The sequence below is a fragment of the Anolis sagrei genome, chromosome Y (assembly GCF_037176765.1).
Source record: "Anolis sagrei isolate rAnoSag1 chromosome Y, rAnoSag1.mat, whole genome shotgun sequence".
NCBI lineage: Eukaryota > Metazoa > Chordata > Lepidosauria > Squamata > Dactyloidae > Anolis > Anolis sagrei.
In genome coordinates, this window is record NC_090035.1 from 11629085 (window position 1) to 11651063 (window position 21979).

The 21979-nt window shown below is 46.0% G+C and overlaps 1 protein-coding gene across 2 annotated transcripts in view; it reads left to right on the forward strand.

The window, feature by feature from the left end:
• The window catches only part of LOC137094713 (retinoic acid-induced protein 1-like), a 225493-nt gene that overhangs the window by 82554 nt on the left and 120960 nt on the right, over nt 1-21979 (forward strand). For both annotated transcript variants that reach the window (XM_067461768.1, XM_067461769.1), the window contains exon 2: nt 2651-2762. The gene's annotated coding sequence lies outside the window, so the exon portion shown is untranslated. The remainder of the gene's footprint in view (nt 1-2650; nt 2763-21979) is intronic.

The window sequence follows — 21979 nt, forward strand, 5'->3', positions numbered from 1 at the left end:
CTTCAAATTATATTCCTCCTCTCTTCGCTTTCTATGCTTTGTACTATTATCATTATCGTCATCATCCTCTTCACATTGTTATTCCTTCTCTCTTCTTCTCTTTCTATGTTTTGTATCATCATTATCATCCTCCTCTTCACATTATATTCCTCTTCTCTTTTTCTCTTTCTATGCTTTGTATTATCATCATCATCATCACCATCATCATCAACAACAACATCCTCCTCTTCACATTATATTCCTTCTCTCTTCTTCTCTCTCTATGCTTTGTATCATCATCCTCCTCTTCACATTATATTCCTCCTCTCTTCCACTCTTTCTATTCTGTGTATCACCATCGTTGTTGTTGTCTCATCATCCTCTTCACATTATATTCCTCCTCTCTTCTGCTCTTTCTGTGCTTTGTATTATCATCATCCTCTTCACATTATATTCCTCCTCTCTTCTTCTCTTTCTATGTTTTGTATCATCATCCTCATAGTCTCATCATCCTCTTCACATTATATTCCTCCCCTCTTCCGCTCTTTCTGTTCTTTGTATCATCATCGTCATTGTTGTCGTCTCATCATCCTCTTCACATTATCTTCCTCCCCTCTTCTGCTCTTTCTATTCTTGTATCATCATCATCATCATTGTCGTCTCATCATCCTCTTCACATTATCTTCCTCCTCTCTTCTGCTCTTTCTGTTCTTTGTATCATCGCCGTCGTCGTTGTCTCATCCTCCTCCTCATATTATCTTCCTCCTCTCTTCTGCTTTCTGTTCTTTGTATCATCATCATCATCATCATCAATGTTGTCGTCTCATCATCCTCTTCACATTATCTTCCTTCTTCCACTCTTTCTGTTCTTTGTATCATCATCGTCGTTGTTGTCTCATCATCCTCTTCACATTATATTCCTCCTCTCTTCTGCTCTTTCTGTGCTTTGTATTATCATCCTTGTAGTCTCATCATCTTCTTCACATTATCTTCCTTCTCTCTTCCACTCTTTCTGTTCTTTGTATCATCATCGTTGTTGTTGTCCCATCATCCTCTTCACATTATATTCCTCCTCTCTTCCGCTCTTTTTGTTCTTTTATCATCATCGTTGTCGTCGTCATCTCATCATCCTCTTCACATTAAATTCCTCCTTTCTTCTTCTCTTTCTATGCTTTGTATCATCATCCTCGTAGTTTCATCATCCTCTTCAAATTATATTCCTCCTCTTTTCTGCTTTTTGTGTTCTTTGTATCATTGTCATCGTCATCTCATCATCCTCTTCACATTATATTTCTCCTCTCTTCTGTTCTTTCTGTGCTTTGTATCGTCGTCGTCGTCATATTATCTTCTTCACTTTATAGTCCTCCTCTCTTTCTGCCCTTTCTATGATTTGTATCATCATCATCATCATCATCATCATCATCATCCTCTTCACATTATATTCCTCCTCTTTTCTGCCCTTTCTATGATTTATATCATCATTATCCTCTTCACATTATATTCCTCCTCTCTTCTCTTTCTATGCTTTGTATTATTATTATTATTATTATTATTATTATTATTATCCTCATATTATTTTCCTCTACTTTTCTGCTTTTTCTACGCTTATTATTATCATTGCTTATAATCCTCTTCTTTGTATGATACTCCACCTCTCTTCCGCTCTTTCAATGCTTTGTTGTTGTTATCACAACTATTATTATTGTTATTCATCATCCCCTTCTTCCTGTTATATTCCTCTTCTTTAAGCAATGCTTCTGTTAATGTGGGTTAGTATGTTTTATAGTGTGTCGTGGCGGCTAGTTAGATAGCTGCTTAGTTTTAGTGATATATATATATATATTATTTTCTAAATGACCTTTTTTGTGTTGTTTCCAGGGGTCTTGGACTAACTTCTTAATATTTCCAAACAATAATTGGTTTTTTAAGGGGAAAAAAATCCAACGATTGTGGTGATTTCTCCCTTCCTCCTTGGCTTTCATTCTAAAACATATTAAAATATTATTTATTGAAGTCTGCAGCTTTTCTCGGCTACGATGGCGTGGGCTTTTCCCCCTCTGATTGCTATTCCTGGCACAAACACCATCATCGGCACACGGCTGCCACCCACTCAACGACATACACACACACACAAAAAGAGCGAGGGAACGAGAGAGAAAGAGGAGAGGAGGGATGCTGGCAGTCGTGGTGGCGTTTTCCCCCCCTCCGTTGCCACCACCGGTCCCTCCATCTCTTTGGACATCTTGATGTCTTTATAGCGTCGCCGGAGAGGAAAAGGGGGGGGGGAGGACCCCGAAACCCCTCCCTCCTCCGTATCCTTCGTCTCCCATTTCCAGCCTGTGGCCAACCAAAAAGCCTGTGCCACACATTTGCACACTCACTCGCGCGCGCACACACATATCTTACCGCTGGCATTAAATTTTCAGACTGGATGCTGCTGCCGCTGCTGCGGGAGGACTATTCCTAATTGCCTCCTATCCCCAAGTGGTCCATGAATAATGGCTACTGAAGGCGCTCCAAAGGCAGGCTGAGAAAGAGAGGAAAGGAAGGAAGGAAGGAAGGAAGGAAGAGCGCGGAAGGAAGGACTGTGCTGTATGCCTATTTATATATATTTTCTATTATTTCCCCCTCCCCACCCCACGCGATCCCACCCCACCCTCCTTTCCCAAAGGATCTAAATCGGTGACCCATCCGCCTTGGAAAGAAGGAAGGAGAGGAAACCGGAGCCAGGAGAGAGAAAGGCAGAGCTATATAGCGAGAGACGGACAAGGACCATTGCACAGGTATGATGGAAACGTTTTTCTCTTTCGAATGCTCCTTTTGGGTGCTTCTTTTTGGGTGCTTCTTTGGGTTGTTCCTTTTGGATGCCTCTATTGGTTGCCCTTTTCGGATGCTCCTTTCGGAGGCTTTTGACGTCTCTTCCGTTGCAGAAGGGTCCTGTTCATGGTCACCTTTTCCAACCCTTTCCTTGGTTTCCTCTCCTTGCGTATGACTTCTGTGCTACTCTGATCCCAACAGGAGGCAAGCAAGGGTCAGTTGCCTTTAGCCTTTGGGTGGCGTCATTGGCAGTAGTGAATTCCTACTTGCTTGTATCTTGGAAATGTTTCTGGATTTCTTGGGCATGGCTTTCTTTTTTCATGTCAGGAGCGACTTGAGAAACTGCAAGTCGCTTCTGGTATGAGAGAATTGGCCGTCTGCAAGGACGTTGCCAAGGGGATGCCTTGATTTTTTGATATTTTACCATCCTTGTGGGAGACTTCTTGCAAGTGGCTTCTGGTGTGAGAGAATTGGCAGTCTGCAAGGATGTTGTCCAGGGGACGCCTTGATGTTTTTGATATTTTTCCATCCTTGTGGGGGACTTCTTGCAAGTGGCTTCTGGTGTGAGAGAATTAGCAGTCTGCAAGGATGTTGCCCAAGGGACGCCTTGATGTTTTTGATATTTTACCATCCTTGTGGGAGACTTCTTGCAAGTGGCTTCCGGTGTGAGAGAATTGGCAGTCTGCAAGGATGTTGCCCAGGGGACGCCCAGATATTTTAGATATTTTACCATCCTTGTGGGAAACTTCTTGCAAGTCGCTTCTGGTGTGAGAGAATTAGCAGACTGCAAGGACGTTGCCCAGGGGATGCCTTTTTTTTATATATTTTACCATCCTTGTGGGAGACTTCTTGCAAGTCGCTTCTGGTGTGAGAGAATTGGCAGTCTGCAAGGATGTTGCCCAGGGGACGCCTGGATGTTTTTGATATTTTTCCATCCTTGTGGGAGACTTCTTGCAAGTGGCTTCTGGTGTGAGAGAATTGGCAGTCTGCAAGTACGTTGCCCAGGGGACGCCCGGATGTTTTTGATATTTTTCCATCCTTGTGGGAGACTTCTTGCAAGTGGCTTCTAGTGTGAGAGAATTGGCCGTCTGCAATGACGTTGCCCTGGAGATGCCTTGATGTTTTTGATATTTTTCCATCCTTGTGGGAGACCTTGCAAGTCGCTTCTGGTGTGAGAGAATTGGCGGTCTGCAAGGAGATTGCCCAGGGGACGCCCGGATGTTTTTGATATTTTACCATCCTTGTGGGAGGCTTCTTGCAAGTCGCTTCTGGTGTGAGAGAATTAGCGGTCTGCAAGGACGTTGCCAAGGGGACGCCCGGATGTTTTTGATGTTTTACCATCCTTGTGGGAGGCTTCTCTCATGTCCCCGCATGGGGAGCTGGAGCTGACAGAGGGAGCTCATCTGTGCTCTCCTCAGATTTGAATCTCCGACCTATCTGTCCTGATGGCACAAGGGTTTAACCCACTGCACTACCGAGGGCTTGTTTCTTCCCAGATATGTTTGGGTCCCCTCCCTGGTTGCATGTCCTTAAAGTTTGTCTCCTTCCATGTTATTCAAGTCATTGTTTTGCAAGGTCTTTCGCCCAAGAATTGTGACGCCTCCCCCGAACCGGATCTCATAGTATTGATCCACAGCAGTGTCAAACTGTGCCATTTCTACAGTATAGATGTACCCCATGTTGGGCTTAGAAGAAATCTTAGATGCATCTGCAATGTAGCATGGATGCAGTTTGGCACGCTTGAACTGCCGTAGCTCAATGCGATGGGATTTGGAGTTTGGTCTTCGGCGGGTAGTTTGGCATCTTGCAAAATGTCGGGGTTGTCGCGGACAGAGAGCGATGTGTATTTTGAAAGATGCCCGAACGAGGTAAATAAAAAAGTTGGAGGGGGAGAATGCCCCCATCTTGTTTCTCCCTCCACAAATGCATCTCCCTTCTGTTGGTCTTTTGATGTTCCTTTGCAAGTGTTGTCGTTGTGCATTGCAAAGTCTAGGGCACTTTGCATCACCATAGAGCGCCCTCTACTTTGCCCTGGGGTTGAGCATCCTGTATTTGGAATTGTATCCGTGCACCTGATGTTTTACATGGCTGTTGTGCGGTGTTGCTGTTCTGCGATGACGGCGCACCTGGGAACCCACCGGAGCTAACGCAGCTTTTGCTTTTTCCTATGACCAATGGAGTCTCCTCCCATTTTGTCAATCTGCCAATAAGCAAGCCGCCCCTTTAGACCCTCCAATGGGAGCAGCGCAAGGGAAAGACCACCCTAGGGACCTTTCTTGGCTTGGTTGCAACAGAGAGGAAAGGAGGGGAATCTCTGCTCCTCTCACAAAGTATTAGAGACATATTTATTATTTACTTCCTTTCTACCACGCCTTTCTCCACCCTGAAGGGGACTCCCAACATAGAGTGAGAGCTGTTCAGCAGTGGAACTCTCTGCTCAGGAGTGTGGTTGAGGCTCCTTTGTTGGAGGCTTTTAAACAGAGGCTGGATGGTCATCTGTCGGGGGTGCTTTGAATGCAATTTTCATGCTTCTTGGCAGAATGGGGTTGGACTGGATGGCCCATGAGGTCTCTTCCAACAGTGGAACTCTCTGCCCAGGAGTGTGGTTGAGGCTCCTTCTTTGGAGGCTTTTAAACAGAGGCTGGATGGCCATCTGTCGGGGGTGCTTTGAATGCAATTTTCCTGCTTCTTAGGAGAATGGGGTTGGACTGGATGGCCCATGAGGTCTCTTCCAACAGTGGAACTCTCTGCCCAGGAGTGTGGTTGAGGCTCCTTCTTTGGAGGCTTTTAAACAGAGGCTGGATTGCCATCTGTCGGGGTGCTTTGAATGCAATTTTCCTGCTTCTTGGGAGAAAGGGGTTGGACTGTACGGCTCATGAGGTCTATGATTCTATGAGACCCCAAAGGCTATCTGGTCCAACCCCATTCTGCCATGAAGGAGAAGGCAATCTGATCCCTCCTGAGAGATGGCCATCCAGCTTAAAAACCTCCAGAGAAAGAGACTCCAGTAGCATCTTAAGGAGCATATTCCATAGTTGAAAACTCCTTCAAGAAGTTCTTCCTAATGTTGTGGTGGAATCTCTTCTCCAGCAATATGGATCCATGGATCCATTGTGACCCAATCTCTAGAGAAACAGAAAATAAGCTTACTCCTTTCTCAATGGGCCCACTGGTGGCACATTGGGTTAAACCGCTGAGCTGCTGAATTTGCTGTCTGAAAGGTTGGCAGTTTGAATCCAGGGAGCGGGTTGAGCTCCCGCTGTTAGCCCCAGCTTCTGCCAACCTAGCAGCTCAAAAACAAGCAAATGTAAGTAGATCAATAGGTACCGCTTCTGTGGGAAAGTAATGGCAACCCATGCTGTCTTACTAGCCACATGACCTGGAGGTGTCTACAGACAATGCCAGTTCTTCGGTTTAGAAATGGAGATGAGCACCACCCACCAGAGTCAGACCCGACTAGATTTAATATCAAGGGGAAACATTGACTTCCTCAATGGGGCATCCTTTCAAATCATAGAATCCTAGAGTTTGAAGAGACCTCGTGGGGCCATCCAGTCCAACCCCATTCTGCCAAGAAGCAGGAAAATCACATTCAAAGCACCCCCGACAGATGGCCATCCAACCTCTGCTTTAAAACCTTCAAAGAAGAGGCCTCCACCACACTCTGGGCCAGAGAGTTCCACTGCTGAACAGCTCTCTTACAGTCAGGAAGTTCTTCCTCAAGTTAAGATGGAATCTCCTTTCCTTTAGTTTGGAGCCATTGTTCCATTGTGTCCTAGTCTCCAGGGCAGCAAGAAACAAGCTTGTTCCCTCCTCCCTATGACTTCCCTTCACTTCTTGATACATGGTCCTTATCATGTCGTTCAGCCATCTGTTCTTCAGGCTAAACATGCCCGGCTCTTTAAACCGCTCCTCATAGGGCTTGTTCTCCAGACCCTTGATCCTTTGAGTCACCCTCCTCTGGACACATTCCAGCTTAGAGTCAACATCTCCCTTCAGTTGTGGTGCCCAGAATTGGACACAGTGCGATTCCAGGTGTGGTTTGACCAAGGCAGAATAGAAGGGTAGCATGACTTCCCTGGATCTAGACCCCTAATGATGCAGGTTAAAATCCCAAAATCCCGAATATTGGCTCTCATGTTCCCTCTGAGACTTCTTTCATCCTTAGATAAACATACCTAGCTCCCTAAGTCACTCCTCATAGACTTTCAGACCTTTGACCCATTTGGTGGCCCTTCTCTGGACAACTTCCATCTTCTCCATCTCCTCCTCAAATGGCTTTGCCCAGAGCTGGAGAGAGAGTGGGACTATGACTTCCCTCCAACTCAATACTATACTTCTGTTGATGCAGCTTAGATCCGCACTGACTTTTTCAACTGCGGCATCACACGATGCGAGCAAAAAGCGAGCTTTCTGGGGACCCCCATGGATTCCTGCCCAAAGGAGCTTTTTGTGAGCAGGAGAGTGGAGTGTGTCATTGCCAACGGTGAAGTGAATGAGTGTAAGAGGAGATCCATTGGTCACAGGATAAAAGACAAGTTATGGATCTACCTGGAAAAGATCTTTGGAAACGGATTGTGGGTTACGGCATCTTTTCAGCATAATTTAGCTGTGTCTTTCTGAATGGCAACATGGTGTTGGGCTGGATGGGCTTTGGAGTGCTTTCCAACTCTGCTGGTTTATTGGTTGCTTTTGAGGATGTTGGACTCTCCGTCTTTGGTGGCCTTTCAACAGAGGTTGAATATCCATTGTTACAGAATATAGCACCGCAAGAGGAGGAGGAGGGTGACTAAAATGATCAGTAATAATAATAATAATAATAATAATAATAATAATAATAATAATCAACATCTTTATTTATACCCTGCCACCATCTCCCCAAAGGGGACTCGGGGTGGCTTACATGAGGCCAAGCCTGGTAATACATCAAGGGTCTGGAGAACAAGCCCTATGAGGAGCGGCTTAAAGAGCTGGGCATGTTTAGCCTGCAGAAGAGAAAACTGAGAGGAGACATTATAGCCATGCATAAATATGTGAGGGGAAGTCATAGGGAGGAGGGAACCAGATTGTTTTCTGCTGCCTTGGAGACTAGGACACAGAACAATGGCTTCAAACTATAGGAAAGGAGGTTCCATCTGAACATTAGGAAGAGCTGTTTAGCAGTGGAACTCTCTGCCCTGGTGTGTGTTGGAGGCTCCTTCTTTGGAGGCTTTTAAACAGAGGCTGGATGGCCATCTGTTGGGGGTGCTTTGAATGGATTTTCCTGCTTCTTGGCAGAGTGGGGTTGGACTGGATGGCCCATGAGTTCTCTTCTAACTCTATGATTCTATAAGAGGTTGCTAGTCTAGATGGCCTTTGGGGTCCCTCCCAACTATAAGATGCTGTGGACACTAGGGTCATTGCAGACCCCAAAAAACCCTGTTTTGCACCTTGCTTTATTTCATGGCGTGAAGCCTGGTTTATCCAATGTTGCTGTCATTTCTCTGACTCGGAATTAAATTGAGATCTTTAATATCCTTGTTTGTGGGAGTTCGGGGTTGCTTCCTTTAATGACGTTGTTTTACTGTTGTTCGAAACCGTGTCCAAGACCGGCGAGGGCTGTGGGGGCGGAGAGACGATTTAAATTGGCCTTAATGGATTCCCTAGAGAACTCTTTGAGATGAAAGTCAAAATAAGACCCAATCTCTACAGACCTGACTCCGGCATTAAAGATGCAGGCTTCCTCGTTCGACCCCCCCTCCCCATTTCCCTTTTCTTCTTCTCAAAGGAAAATGTTGTGTGCGTTATGTGCCAAGATGACAGAACGGGGTTTTTCCCCCCTAGTCTTCTAATGAGGATCCTAATTGAAGAAGCAAAATCCTCTTGGGATCTCTCCAGACTTTGGTTGGGCGAGAGACGGGGGATTCGAACACAGCATTCCTCAATGGATACTGGTTTGGGGTACCAGTTGAAGAAGGGTTTGGCCAACTGGAAAGTGGTCCAGAGAAGAGCAGCCAAGTCGGTCAAGGGGCTGGAAACCTAGCGCCCCTTCCACACAGCCCTTATATCCCAGGATCTGATCCCAGATTATCTGCTTTAAACTGAATGATATGAGTCCCCATTACCAGAAAACCTGGCATAAGGAGATAATCTGGGATCAGATCCTGGGATATAGGGGCAGTATGGAAGGGGTCCTATTCTTACAAGCAACAGTAGATGGATGGATAGGACGATAGGTGGATAGGGCACACAGGGGGGGTGGATAGATAGATAGATAGATAGATAGATAGATAGATAGATAGACAGAATGATCAAATAGGGGAATAAATGGATAGATTAGATAGAGCAAATAAGGGCTAGATAATCAAACGGAGATAGATAGATAGATAGATAGATAGATAGATAGATAGATAGGATAGATAGGATAGATAGGATAGATAGGATAGATAGATAGATAGATAGATAGATAGATAGATAGATAGATAGATCAAAGAGGGTGGGAGGGAGGGCAAGCATCCTCACAAACTCTGAGGATGCCTGCCATAGATGCAGATGAAACGTCAGGAGAGAATGCGTCTAGAACATGGCCATACAACCTGAAAAACCTACAACAACCCAGTGATTCCAGCCATAAAAGCCTTCAACAATAGATAGACAGATCGATCAAATAGGGGGACAGATAGTCAGATAGATAGATAGATAGATAGATAGATAGATAGATAGATCAAATTGAGAGGGAAGGAAGAAGGGAGGGAGATAAATTAGGTAGGTAAGTAGGTAGGTAGATCAAATAGGACAGAAAGATAGATCAAATGGGGGGGATGGGTGGATAGATAGATAGATAGATAGATAGATCAAGTAGGAGGATGGATTGATAGATGGATCAAATAGGGAGGAAAGAGATGGGTAGGTAGGTAGTTGGATGGATGGATCGATCAATCAAATTGGGAGGGAAGGAGGAAGGGAGGGAGATAGATTAGTTAGGTAGATCAAATAGGAGGATGGACAGACAGATAGATAGATAATATAGGGGGATAGATAGATCAAGTAAGAGGATGGCTAGATGGATGTATGGATAGATCAAATAGGGAAGGAGATAGGTAAGTAGGTAGGTAAGTAGGTAAGTGGATGGATGGTTGGATAGTTGGATAGTTGGATAGATGGATAGAAAGATAGATAGATAGATAGATAGATAGATAGATAGATAGATAGATAGATAGATAGATCAAATAGGGAGGGAGGAAGATGGGTAGGTAGGTGGATGGATGGATGGATGGATAGATAGATAGGTAGATAGATAGCTCAAACAGGTAGGTAAGTAGGTAGGTAGGTAGGTAGGTAGGTAGGTAGATCGATCAATCAATCAATCAGTCAATCGATCAATCGATCAAATAGGGGGACAGACAGACAAATGAAATAGTAGGACAGAAAGATAGATAGATAAGAATGGATGGATAGATCATTAGATACACGTATACTTTAACTTTCATGGGTTTCACTTTCGCGAATTTGATTATTCACAAGTTTTCCATCAATAATTTAATGGGATTTTTCTTCTGAAGTTTTGTGGACTGCTGTGGTCAACCAATGTATGTTGAGACTAGAAAATGTAAAAAAAGCTAGTAAGAGTTTAATCGGTCATCAATTCATAAAACATACTTATCACATTGGCGGGCTTTTGATTTTCAGTTTTCCTCCTATTGGCTGGGTCCTTTGACCCTCAGCCTTGTGGAAATGGAGGACCTACTTACCTTTTGTGTGTGTGTGTTCAACATAGTTAGTAGTATTCACAGTTAAGGTTCATATCCAAGAAAATATGTCATCCTGAGGTCATTTCCTACATCTTCTGGTGCAACTTGATGGTCCTCTTGGGCTGGAAGTCCTTCCATCCAATAGGGATGGCTATTGTCTTCGACTTTGCTTATCCATGTCTGACAAAATAAGTCTTCTGGCTTAACTCAACGGCATTCTTGGGCCAGAAGTCCTTCATTCCAATTATGGATTGCAATTATGCACAGTGTGGGATATCTATTATTTTATTTATTTTATTTTGGGTACTTTTACCCCGCCCTTCTCAACCCCCGAAGGAGGACTCAGGGTGGCTTACAAAAAAGGCACAATTCGATGCCTATACAAATTACACATAATATACAAAACCATAGTTAAGAACAGTTATCACAGTTAAAACAATCAAACAACCAGTACATAACACATCATATAAAACATTATATAAAACTATTCTCGTGATCAGCATTTCGTCTTTCAGAGTTCCATAGATCTAATCCATTAATCATTTCCTAGTCATCGTCAAAGTTGGTTCTTTATCTGCCCGATTGTCCGAATGCCTGGTCCCAGATCCATGTTTTTAGTTTTTTCCTAAAGGAAAGGAGTGATGTTGCAGATGTAATTTCCCCGGGGAGTGAATTCCACAGGTGGGGGGCCACCACCGAGAAAGCCCTGCTCCTCGACCCTGCCAACCTCACTTGTGATAGAGGCGGGGTTGAGAGCAGGGCTTCCCCAGAAGATCTTAGACTCCGGAGTGAGACGTAGAGGGAGATCCGTTCGGACAGATACACTGGGGCGGAACCGTATAGGGTTTTGTAGGTCAAAACCAGCACTTTGAATTGTGCTCGGAATTGGATCGGCAGCCAGTGGAGCTGACACAACAGGGGGATGGTATGCTCCCTGTGTGACGCTCCGGTGATCAGTCTGGCTGCCTCTCGCTGGACTAGTTGGAGTTTCCGAGCAGTCTTCAAAGGCAACCCCACGTAGAGTGCGTTGCAGTAATCTAATCGGGATGTAACAAGAGTGTGGACCACCGTGGCCAGATATCTATGCTGTAATTCCCAGTAGGTCCAGCAAGATTCGCAAAGGTCGGTCAGTTGGCCGGGAGGTCCAAAGGTGCCATGGAGCGGTCAGTATCCTCCGCCTGTCCTTCGTCCTTTGATGCCTCTCCATCCGGGCCAGAATGCCAGGCCAGGATTCCTTCTGGAAAGGCAGAGCTGGCGGAGCGCCTCCGTCTGAAGGCCACGGCTGACACTGCGGATTGATGAATGGCCTACCGCAAATGCTCCCTCTTCCTCTCCATTCTCCGGGCTCATTTCCCTTCGGTGTGCGGCAGAGTGTCTCTCCCTCCCTCCTTCCCTCTCCTTCAAACACTCCTGTCTGCCAGTGGCTGAGCCAGACAGAAAGCAATATAAATCGGCAAGCCCCGGGATTTTAATGACGATCATTTAAAAGGAGCAGGGAGAGAGAGAGAGAGAGAGAGGGAAAGACAGAGAGAGAGAGAGAGAGATAGCACTCTCAACTCCTTTCAGGAGGAAAGCTGGAAGATGCAAGACTTTGCATGGATGCCCAAAACTGCAGATAATAGCCATCTCCCATTGGAACGAAGGACTCAGAATATCATCGAGTTGTGCTGGAGGACCTAGAAAATGCCTAGAGCAGTGTTTTTCAATGCCGCGACCCCTTAATACAGTCCTTTGCGTTGTGGTGACCCCCAACCATAACATTATTTTCGTTGCTGCTTCATAACTGTAATTTTGCTACTGTTATAAATCGTCATGTAAATATCTGATATGGAGGATGTATTTTCATTCACTGGACCAAATTTGGCCCAAATACGTGATACGCCGAATTTGAATACTGGTGGAGTTGGGTAGATTGATTTAGTCATTTGGAAGTTGTAGTTGCTGGGATTTATAGTTCACCTACAATCAAAGAGCATTCTGAACCCAACCAACGATGGAATTGAACCAATCTTGGCACACAGAACTCTTGTGATCAACAGAAAATACTGGAAAGGTTTGGTGGACCTTGAGTTTAGGAGTTGTAGTTCACCTACATCCAGAGAGCACTGTGGACTCAAACAATGAGAGATCTGGATCAAACTTGGTACGAATACTCAATATGCCCGAATGTGAGCACTGGTGGAGTTTGGGGAAAATAGAGCTTGACATTTGGGAGATGTAGTTTCTGGGATTTATAGTTCACCTACATTGAAAAAAAACCCCTTGAATCCCTCGATATTATTGTGCCACACTTCCCATACAGAACCCCTATGCCTTGAAGGGACTCACTGACGCGAGCCTCCCTCCAGCCTCGCACGCTCTCCCTCGTTCGCAGATGCACACCACACTGCCATGTGCTGAACCCACCTGCTCTCCCCTCCCCACTTGCAGTCTCAGCAACAGCCCCCTCCTCTACCAAAGGGGTTCCTAAGACCATCAGAAATATGTGTTTTCTGATGGTCTTTGGTGACCCCTCTGAAACCCTCTCGTGACCCCCCCCCCCAAGAGTTCTGACCCCCAGGTTGAGAAACACTGACCTAGAGGGAGTGTAATTAGCTGGAAATGGAGAAACATAGCCATGGATCATAGCCAACCCTTTTGGAATGAAGGACATCTGGCCCAAGAATATCACTGAGTTCTCCTGGAGGACCTAGAAAATACATAGAGGGAAAACAGTTCATTGGAGATGGATAAACAAACTCTATTGCAGTGGTTCTCAGTCTGGGGTCCCCAGATGTTTTTGGCCTACAACTCCCAGAAATCCCAGCTAGTTTACCAGCTGTTAGGATCTTTGCAGTTCGATCTTTAAATCCTCATATCATGTCAGCTTTTCCAGTTGTTTCTCTTCAATCCTTCTGTCACCTGGGATTGCGACATGGACAATCCATACTTTGTTTTGTAACACGATCGTGAGATCAGGAGTCTTGTGTTCAAAAACTCTGTCTGAATTTGGAAGACCCAGAGTAGATTGACATGTTCATTTTCTGTAACGTTTTCAGATTTGTGATCCCACCAGTTCTTTGTCGCAGGCAGTATTTGTGGCATAGGTTCCAATGAATCATCTGAGCAATGGTGTTATGCCTCTGCTTGTAGTCTGTCTGTAAGATCTTCCTGCAGCACTTGAGGATGTGATCTATTGTTTCATCTGCTTCCTTGCAGAGTCTACATTTGGGATCAGTCGTCGACTTAATAATAATAATAATAATAATAATAATAATAATAATAATAATATTTTTGAAACACAACAAGATGACTCCATAGCAGACAAGATCACTCTGCTGGCTGTTGTATTGGTTCACACGTCAGACACTTCTCAAGTGTCTAGGAGTGTGTGATGTATCGGCGTATAATGCGTGCAGATCCCAGTAAGGTGGTCTTTTGCAGCTGGCAGATGGTAATTTTGTCAGTGCCGATTGTGTTTAAGTGCAGGCCAAGGTCTTTATGCACTGCACCCAGTGTGCCGATCACCACTGGGACCACCTTGACTGGCTTGTGCCTAAATTATTATTATTATTATTATTATTACTATTATTATTATTATTATTATTATTATTATTATTATTATTATCACAAATGACTAGCCACTGCCAGAATGGAAAGAGAGTTTCTTCTAAAGGAGCTGGGCATGTTTAGCCTGAAGAAGAGAAGGCTGAGAGGGGATATGATAGCCATGTATAAATATGTGAGAGGAAGCCACAGGGAGGAGGGAGCAAGCTTGTTTTCTGCTTCCCTGGAGACTAGGACGCGGAACAATGGCTTCAAACTACAAGAGAGGAGATTCCATCTGAACATGAGGAAGAACTTCCTGACTGTGAGAGCCGTTCAGCAGTGGAACTCTCTGCCCCGGAGTGTGGTGGAGGCTCCTTCTTTGGAAGCTTTTAAACAGAGGCTGGATGGCCATCTGTCAGGGGTGATTTGAATGCAATATTCCTGCTTCTTGGCAGGGGGTTGGACTGGATGGCCCATGGGGTCTCTTCCAACTCTTTGATTCTATGATTCTATGATTCTACACTGATGATCGTGCCATCACCGCTCAAGCAGGGAGCTTTGAAATGGTTGTAGGGAAGCTCTCTGGAGGTTTAGGTGCTCTTACTGCCTTTTGCAAGGAAAACCATCTGATTTCCATCTAAAACACAGACATGTGCTTTTCAAGGAGGGGCCTGAGGCTGTTAGGAATTTTGAGAGTTGAAGTTCACAACACCTGGAGGGCCAAAGTTTGCCCATGCCCGGTATAGATGGGTTGTTGTAGCTTTTTTCGGGCTATATGGCCATGGTCTAGAGGCATTCTCTCCTGATGTTTCGCCTGCATTTATGGCAAGCATCCTCAGAGGTAGTGAGGATCCTCACTACCTCTGAGGATGCTTGCCATAGATGCTGGCGAAACGTCAGGAGAGAATGCCTCTAGACCATGGCCATATAGCCCGAAAAAACCTACAACAATCCAGTGATTCCGGCCATGAAAGTCTTCGACAATACACTAGTATAGATGCATTCTAAAACATGGATAGTGAATGGCAATGCTGGACCGATTATCTGCCTTTGAGACCTACCCCAATATGCATTGATTTCCTAAAGATGTTGAAAAAAGCCAAGGAATCCTAGGATGTGTAGTTTGAAGATCAGTGGCCGAGTGTTCTAGACACTCCCTGTATAAATATGTGAGGGGAAGTTATAGGGAGGAGGGAGCAAGCTTGTTTTTTGCTGCCCTGGAGACTAGGACGCAGAGCAAGGGCTTCAAACTACAAGAAAGGAGATTCCACCCGAACATTAGGAAGAACTTTCTGACTGTGAGAGCTGTTCAGCTGTGGAACTCTCTGCCCCGAAGTGTGGCGGACGCTCCTTCTTTGGAGGCTTTTAAGCAGAGGCTGGATGGCCATCTGTTGGGGCTGCTTTGAATGCGATTGTGCTGCATCTTGGCAGAATGGGGTTGGACTGGATGGCCCACGAGGTCTCTTCCAACTCTATGATTCTATGATTCTATCCTTAAAATACAAATCCCAGGATTTTGCAAGTCAGAAACATAACAGCGCAATGTGTTTAAATAGGAAATGGTGTCTCCCTTAGGCTTCTGGGGGAGGACAAGGAGGGAAATCCAGATATTCTGGAGCAGCCAAGGACGATATGAACGGCCCCGGATATAGAATTTGCCCTCCTTTTTTTTTGCTTTAAGATTTAATCTGGGATTGGAAAGCACACGTCTCCTCGCCTGCACGGAAGGACTGGAGGAGTGTGCAATATGCAACCTGCCATTTCATGCATGTTGCAGCCACAGAAGGCTTGCTTTCCCTTCTTAACCTGTTGTAGGGCATTTCTATATTTAAGCAAAGGAGCAATCTGCCGCCCGGCTTTTAAATCACAAGGCGACATGCAATTACTGAGCAAATGATGCCGGCGTGCAGATGGCGGAGGGGAGCCTTCTGCAGCGGGAGCAACGTAGGGACAAGGAGCTGGATTATCTTGAGCTGGGAATTTAACAACCAAGAGTGCATCCACACTATGGAATTAATGTGGTTTGACACCACTTTCACTGCCATGGCTCAGTGCAATGGGATCCTGGGAGATGCACGTGGTTGGTCCTCTTTGGTAGAGAAGGTTATATGGGAAAGCAAAAGGTTTGTGGATCACGCTTCTCTTTTGGTAGACCTGATGCCAGGAAAGCAGATGGCAACCCAGATGTGCTAAATATACACAGAGATATATTTTCCTCCTTTGTCCCCGTACCTTTTATGTACTCTGCCTTCAAATCCGCGGCCATCTTCCTTTGCCTTTAACAAGCTCTTTTAGCTGACATACGGAAGGAACGTAGATACCTATAACCTTTCAAGAAAGTGACAAACAAGCACAAAAGCGCTCCCCGGAGATAAATGGGTTTTCAAGCGCTGTATCCTGGTCCATGAAAATGTGGAACGACAATGCCATCGGCTCTGAAAATGAAGGCATCCAAGTATAGAGCTCTACCCGAATTGTCAGTTCATCAGACTGAAGATGGTTTTGCTGTTTTCAAAAAATTAAATGTACGATCAGACTGGAGTCACTGTCCAGCAAGAGTCGTTTGCAGTCAATGGATCTTGGAGGATGATGAGGGACATGATGGTGATGGAGATGATGGGGGACCCCATTGTGGTGGAAATGATGGGGGACCCAATAATGTGGGACCCTATGGTGATGATGATGGGGGACCCGATGGTGGGAGGTCCAGTGGTGATGAAGATGATGGGGGACCTGTTATGATGAGGGACTCAGTGGTGGTGGAGATGATGGGGGAAACCGATAATGGGGGACCCAATGGTGATGAAGATGATAGGGGACGTGTTGATGGATGACCCAATGGTGATGGAAATGATGGGGGACCCGATGGTGATGGAGATGATGGGTGTCCTGGTAGTGGTGGTGGTGGGGGGGTTGTGGATATGGGGGACCTAGTCGTGGTGGAGAGGATGGGGGAACCCTGTAATGGGGGGTCCGATGGTTATGGAGATAATGGGGGACCCAATTGTGGGGGAACCGATGGTGATCGAGATGATGGGGGACCCAGTAATGGGGGACTGATGGTGATGGAGATGATGAGAACCTGATGATGGGGGACCCTATCATGGGGGACCCAGTGGTGATGTAGATGATGGGGAACTCGGTGGTGGAGATGATGGGGGATCCGATGGTGAGGGATCCAATGGTGGTGGAGATTATGAGGGACCCGGTGGTGGTGGAGATCATGGGGGACCCAGTAATGGGGGACTGATGGTGATGGAGATTATGAGGACCTGATGATGGGGGACCCGATCATGGCGGACCCAGTAGTGATGTAGATGATGGGGAACTCGGTGGTGGAGATGATGGGGATCCGATGGTGGGGGATCCAATGGTGATGGAGATGATGGGAGACCCAGTGGTGGTGGTGGAGATGATGGGTGGACCTAATAATGGGGGAACCAATAGTGATGGAGATGATGAAGGACCCGATTGTGGGGGACCCAATTGTGATTGAGAGGCTGGGAGACCCGGTAGTGGTGAAGATGATGGGGGGAGCCAATAATGGGAGACCCAATGGTAATGGAGATTATGAGGGACCTGAGAATGGGGGACCCAGTGGTGATGTAGATAATGGAGGACCGGATGGTGGGGGACCCGATTGTGATGAAAATTATGGGGGACCTGAAGTGGGAGATGATGGGAAAGCCGTTGGTAGTGGAGATGGTGGGGGACCTAATGATCATAGAAATAAAGAAGGATCTGATGATGGTGCTAAAGATAAGGGAGCTCATGGTGCTGGAGCCGATGGATGTTGAAATAAAGGGGGAGCTGATGGTAGTGGAAAGATTGGGGAACCTCATCATGATGGAGATGATGGAGGGCCTGTGTTGTTGTTTGCTGTTCTGTTGACATCTCTGCAGTCCCTGCTCAGCCCCATAGTGATGGGGGGATGGAAATGCCTGTGTTCCTCTCTCTTGGTGGTTCCTTCCGCTCTTTCCCGTTTCCCCCTACTCTCCCTCCATCCCTTTCCCCCTCCCATTCCCCCCAGCAATCTCGGCCAAGCGAGTGGCTGCTGAGAAGGCCAGGGAATCATTAGCTGGAAAACGGGAACAGATGAGCCTGCTGTCTTAAAAGGATTGTCTGGTTCCTCTATTGATCGGTTTGATTTAGAAGGAGGAGTGGGTCAGGGGGGTCATAAATTATCATTTGGAGGTGGGGAGGACAGCGGGGAGGGAGGAGGAGGAGGTTCCTTCTGATATAGTTGCAGAGAGGAAGGGGTGGGCGGGCCTGGCAATGGTGGTCCTTATCTATTTTTAAGATGGGAAACCCAGCTTTGCGTTTGACCCCACCTACCATCAGAATCCCACCAATGAGAGCTTCTCTGGAATTGAATGCAGCCAACAACCTGGAAGCGATTCCCCATTCTTTCTATGGGTATGAGGAAATATATTCAGAAACAGATGGAAAATGGACCAAATATGTCTTTTTTGAATGTTGAGAAAGCCTAGTCAGTTGCACTGGAGGATTTAGAGATTCCTAGTTTTTTTCTCTAGGAATTTGTTCGGTCCTCCAATGCAACTCTGTGGTTACTTAAGGTGGAAGTACACTATAGGATTGTCCAGAAGACCTAATGAATTCCTAGAGAGATCATTGCCAAATTGCAGCTATGGGGTCCTCTTGTATTATCATGTGCTTGTATACATTTGGGGTCATAGAATCATAGAATCAAAGAGTTGGAAGAGACCTCATGGGCCATCCAGTCCAACCCCCTGCCAAGAAGCAGGAATATTGCATTCAAAGCACCCCTGACAGATGGCCATCCAGCCCCTGTTTAAAAGCTTCCAAAGAAGGAGCCTCCACCAAACTCCGGGGCAGAGAGTTCCACTGCTGAACGGCTCTCACAGTCAGGAAGTTCTTCCTCATGTTCAGATGGAATCTCCTCTCTTGTAGTTTGAAGCCATTGTTCCACGTCCTAGTCTCCAAGGAAGCAGAAAACAAGCTTGCTCCCTTCTCCTCTCACATATTTATTCATGGCTATCATATCTCCTCTCAGCCTTCTCTTCTTCAGGCTAAACATGCCCAGCTCCTTAAGCCGCTCCTCATAGGGCTTGTTCTCCAGACCCTTGATCATTTCTGTGTGTTTTGAGGACAAAAAATGGGCTGGGGACCTTGAAACAGGTATTGAGGACGAGATCGCAGCCCCCAACCTTCAAACTGATCTGACCACGCAGCAGGGAGTTCCGCAGTTCCTGGGAGCATAGACTTTCAAGATGAGAAGGGGACTGTGGCTCCAGCAGCTTCAATAACAGAGGCTTTTTCTTTCTCCTGCTCTATTCCCCCTGCTTCATTGTAGCAACCCCCCAAATTAAAAAGTATACCAAGGCCACCAAATTGGTCACAGGTCTAGATCTAGGGAAGTCATGCTACCCCTCTATTCCGCTTTGTCTAGACCACACCTGGAATATTGTGTCCAATTCTGGGCACCACAATTCAAGAGAGATATTGACAAGCTGGAATGTGTCCAGAGGAGGGTGACTAAAATGATCAAGGGTCTGGAGAACAAGCCCTATGAGGAGCGGCTTAAGGAGCTGGGCATGTTTAGCCTGAAGAAGAGAAGGCTGAGAGGAGATATGATAGCCATGTATAAATATGTGAGAAGAAGCCACGGGGAGGAGGGAGCAAGCTTGTTTTCTGCTTCCCTGGAGACTAGGACGCGGAACAATGGCTTCAAACTACAAGAGAGGAGATTCCATCTGAACATGAGGAAGAACTTCCTAACTGTGAGAGCCGTTCAGCAGTGGAACTCTCTGCCATGGAGTGTGGTGGAGGCTCCTTCTTTGGAAGCTTTTAAACAGAGGCTGGATGGCCATCTGTCAGGGGTGATTTGAATGCAATATTCCTGCTTCTTGGCAGAATGGGGTTGGACTGGATGGCCCAGGAGGTATCTTCCAACTCTTTGATTCTGTGATTCTATGTGCAAGCAAAATGTTCTCTCCCTGCAATTATGCGATTACCAAGCATCTTGGACAGTGATCAGGATGTGATTCGGGATCCGCGGTTTAGCATTTCTTGGGGCACCCCCTTCATGGCCGATCAGACAGATGGGTCGTTCATTTCTGAGCTTCTCCGGAAGCACTCTGTTACCCCGCTTTCCCGTTCTTTCCTTGCCAGTAATTATTTCTCCTCCGTAATTGAAAATTTCGGCCTCAGCGATTTGCTCCGAAGGCGCGAGGGGCGGGAAGCCCGAGAAGCGAGCGTGACACAATCGGCGCGCCATCACCGGAGCCCCGCGTAATGGGCCAAGCGGGAGAGTGGATTTATGGATCCTACAGGTTGGCAAATGATCTCATAACTCAAGCGAGGGCACAGCCGCAGCGGGGGTCCGCGCAGCAGCCGTTCGCTCCCCCTGCTGCTTCTTCGCCCCAATCTCCGATGAGCGAAACCGTACAGAAAACGGATTTCCTCACCCACCGGCACTGATGGCTTTCTGACGCGCTATCCTTTTATTAGAATTATGGCTGTTCCTTCCCCCTTCGGACGTTTCGGCACGGGATCTATAGACCCAGTGCTGCATCCGCAATACTGTATACTGCAATATACTATGCTATATACTGCAATGAGTATCTCGTGTCTAGATTGAGGGAAGTCATAGTCCCACTCTGTTCTGCTTTGTTCAGAATTCACCTGGAATGGGGTATTTTGTTCGTGTCAGGAGTGACTTGAGAAACTGCAAATCGCTTCTGGTGTGAGAGAATTGGCTGTCTGCAAGGACGTTGACCAGGAGATGCCCAGATGTTTGATGTTGTAAATAAAATAAAATAAAATAAAATAGGGAGCTGGAGCTGACAGAGGGAGCTCAGCCCACTCTCCCTGGATTCAAACTTCTGACCTGCCAGCACAAGGGTTTAACCCATTGCACCACCAAGGGCTCCTCACAAGGACGTTGCCCAGGGGATGCCCAGATGTTTGATGTTTTACCATCCTGTGGGAGGCTTCTCTCATGTCCCCGCATGGTGAGCTGGAGCTGACAGAGGGAGCTCATCTGTGCTCTCCACAGATTCGAATCTCCGACCTGTCGGTCGGCTTTGGAACCAGGCTTTTGGCTAGCAGGCACAATGGCACTTTGGACATCGAACTGGACCATATGATGATTGTTATGATAATTGGAAATAGCTATATGACTGTATAATTAATGTTATATATAATATATAACTATATATATAATATATATATATTATATATAATTAATGTTATATATATTATATATTACATATATTATGTATGATCTATTTATGGTTTTATTTTGTTGTATATTGTGATATTGCGGCATCGAATTGTTGCCAGTGTTAGCCGCTCTGAGTCCCCCCTTGGGGGTAGAAATGTTGTAAATAAAATAAAATAAAATAAATGGGGAGCTGGAGCTGAACGAGGGAGCTCAGCCCACTCTTCCTGGATTCAAACTTCTGACCTGCCGGCACAAGGGTTTAACCCATTGCACCACCAAGGGCTCCTCACAAGGACGTTGCCCAGGGGATGCCCAAATGTTTGATGTTTTACCATCCTGTGGGAGGCTTCTCTCATGTCCCCGCATGGTGAGCTGGAGCTGACAGAGGGAGCTCATCTGTGCTCTCCACAGATTCGAATCTCCGACCTGTCGGTTGGCTTTGGAACCAGGCTTTTGGCTAGCAGGCACAACAACACTTTGGACATCGAACTGGACCATATGATGACTGTTATGATAATTGGAAACAGCTATATGACTGCATAATTAACGTTATTGTTTTGATCTATTATGTATTTATAGTTTTATTTTAGTGTGATATTGCAGCATCGAATCGTTGCCAGTGTTAGCCGCTCTGAGTCCTCCCTCGGGGGTAGAAATGTTGTAAATAAATAAATAAAATAAAATAAATGGGGAGCTGGAGCTGACAGAGGGAGCTCAG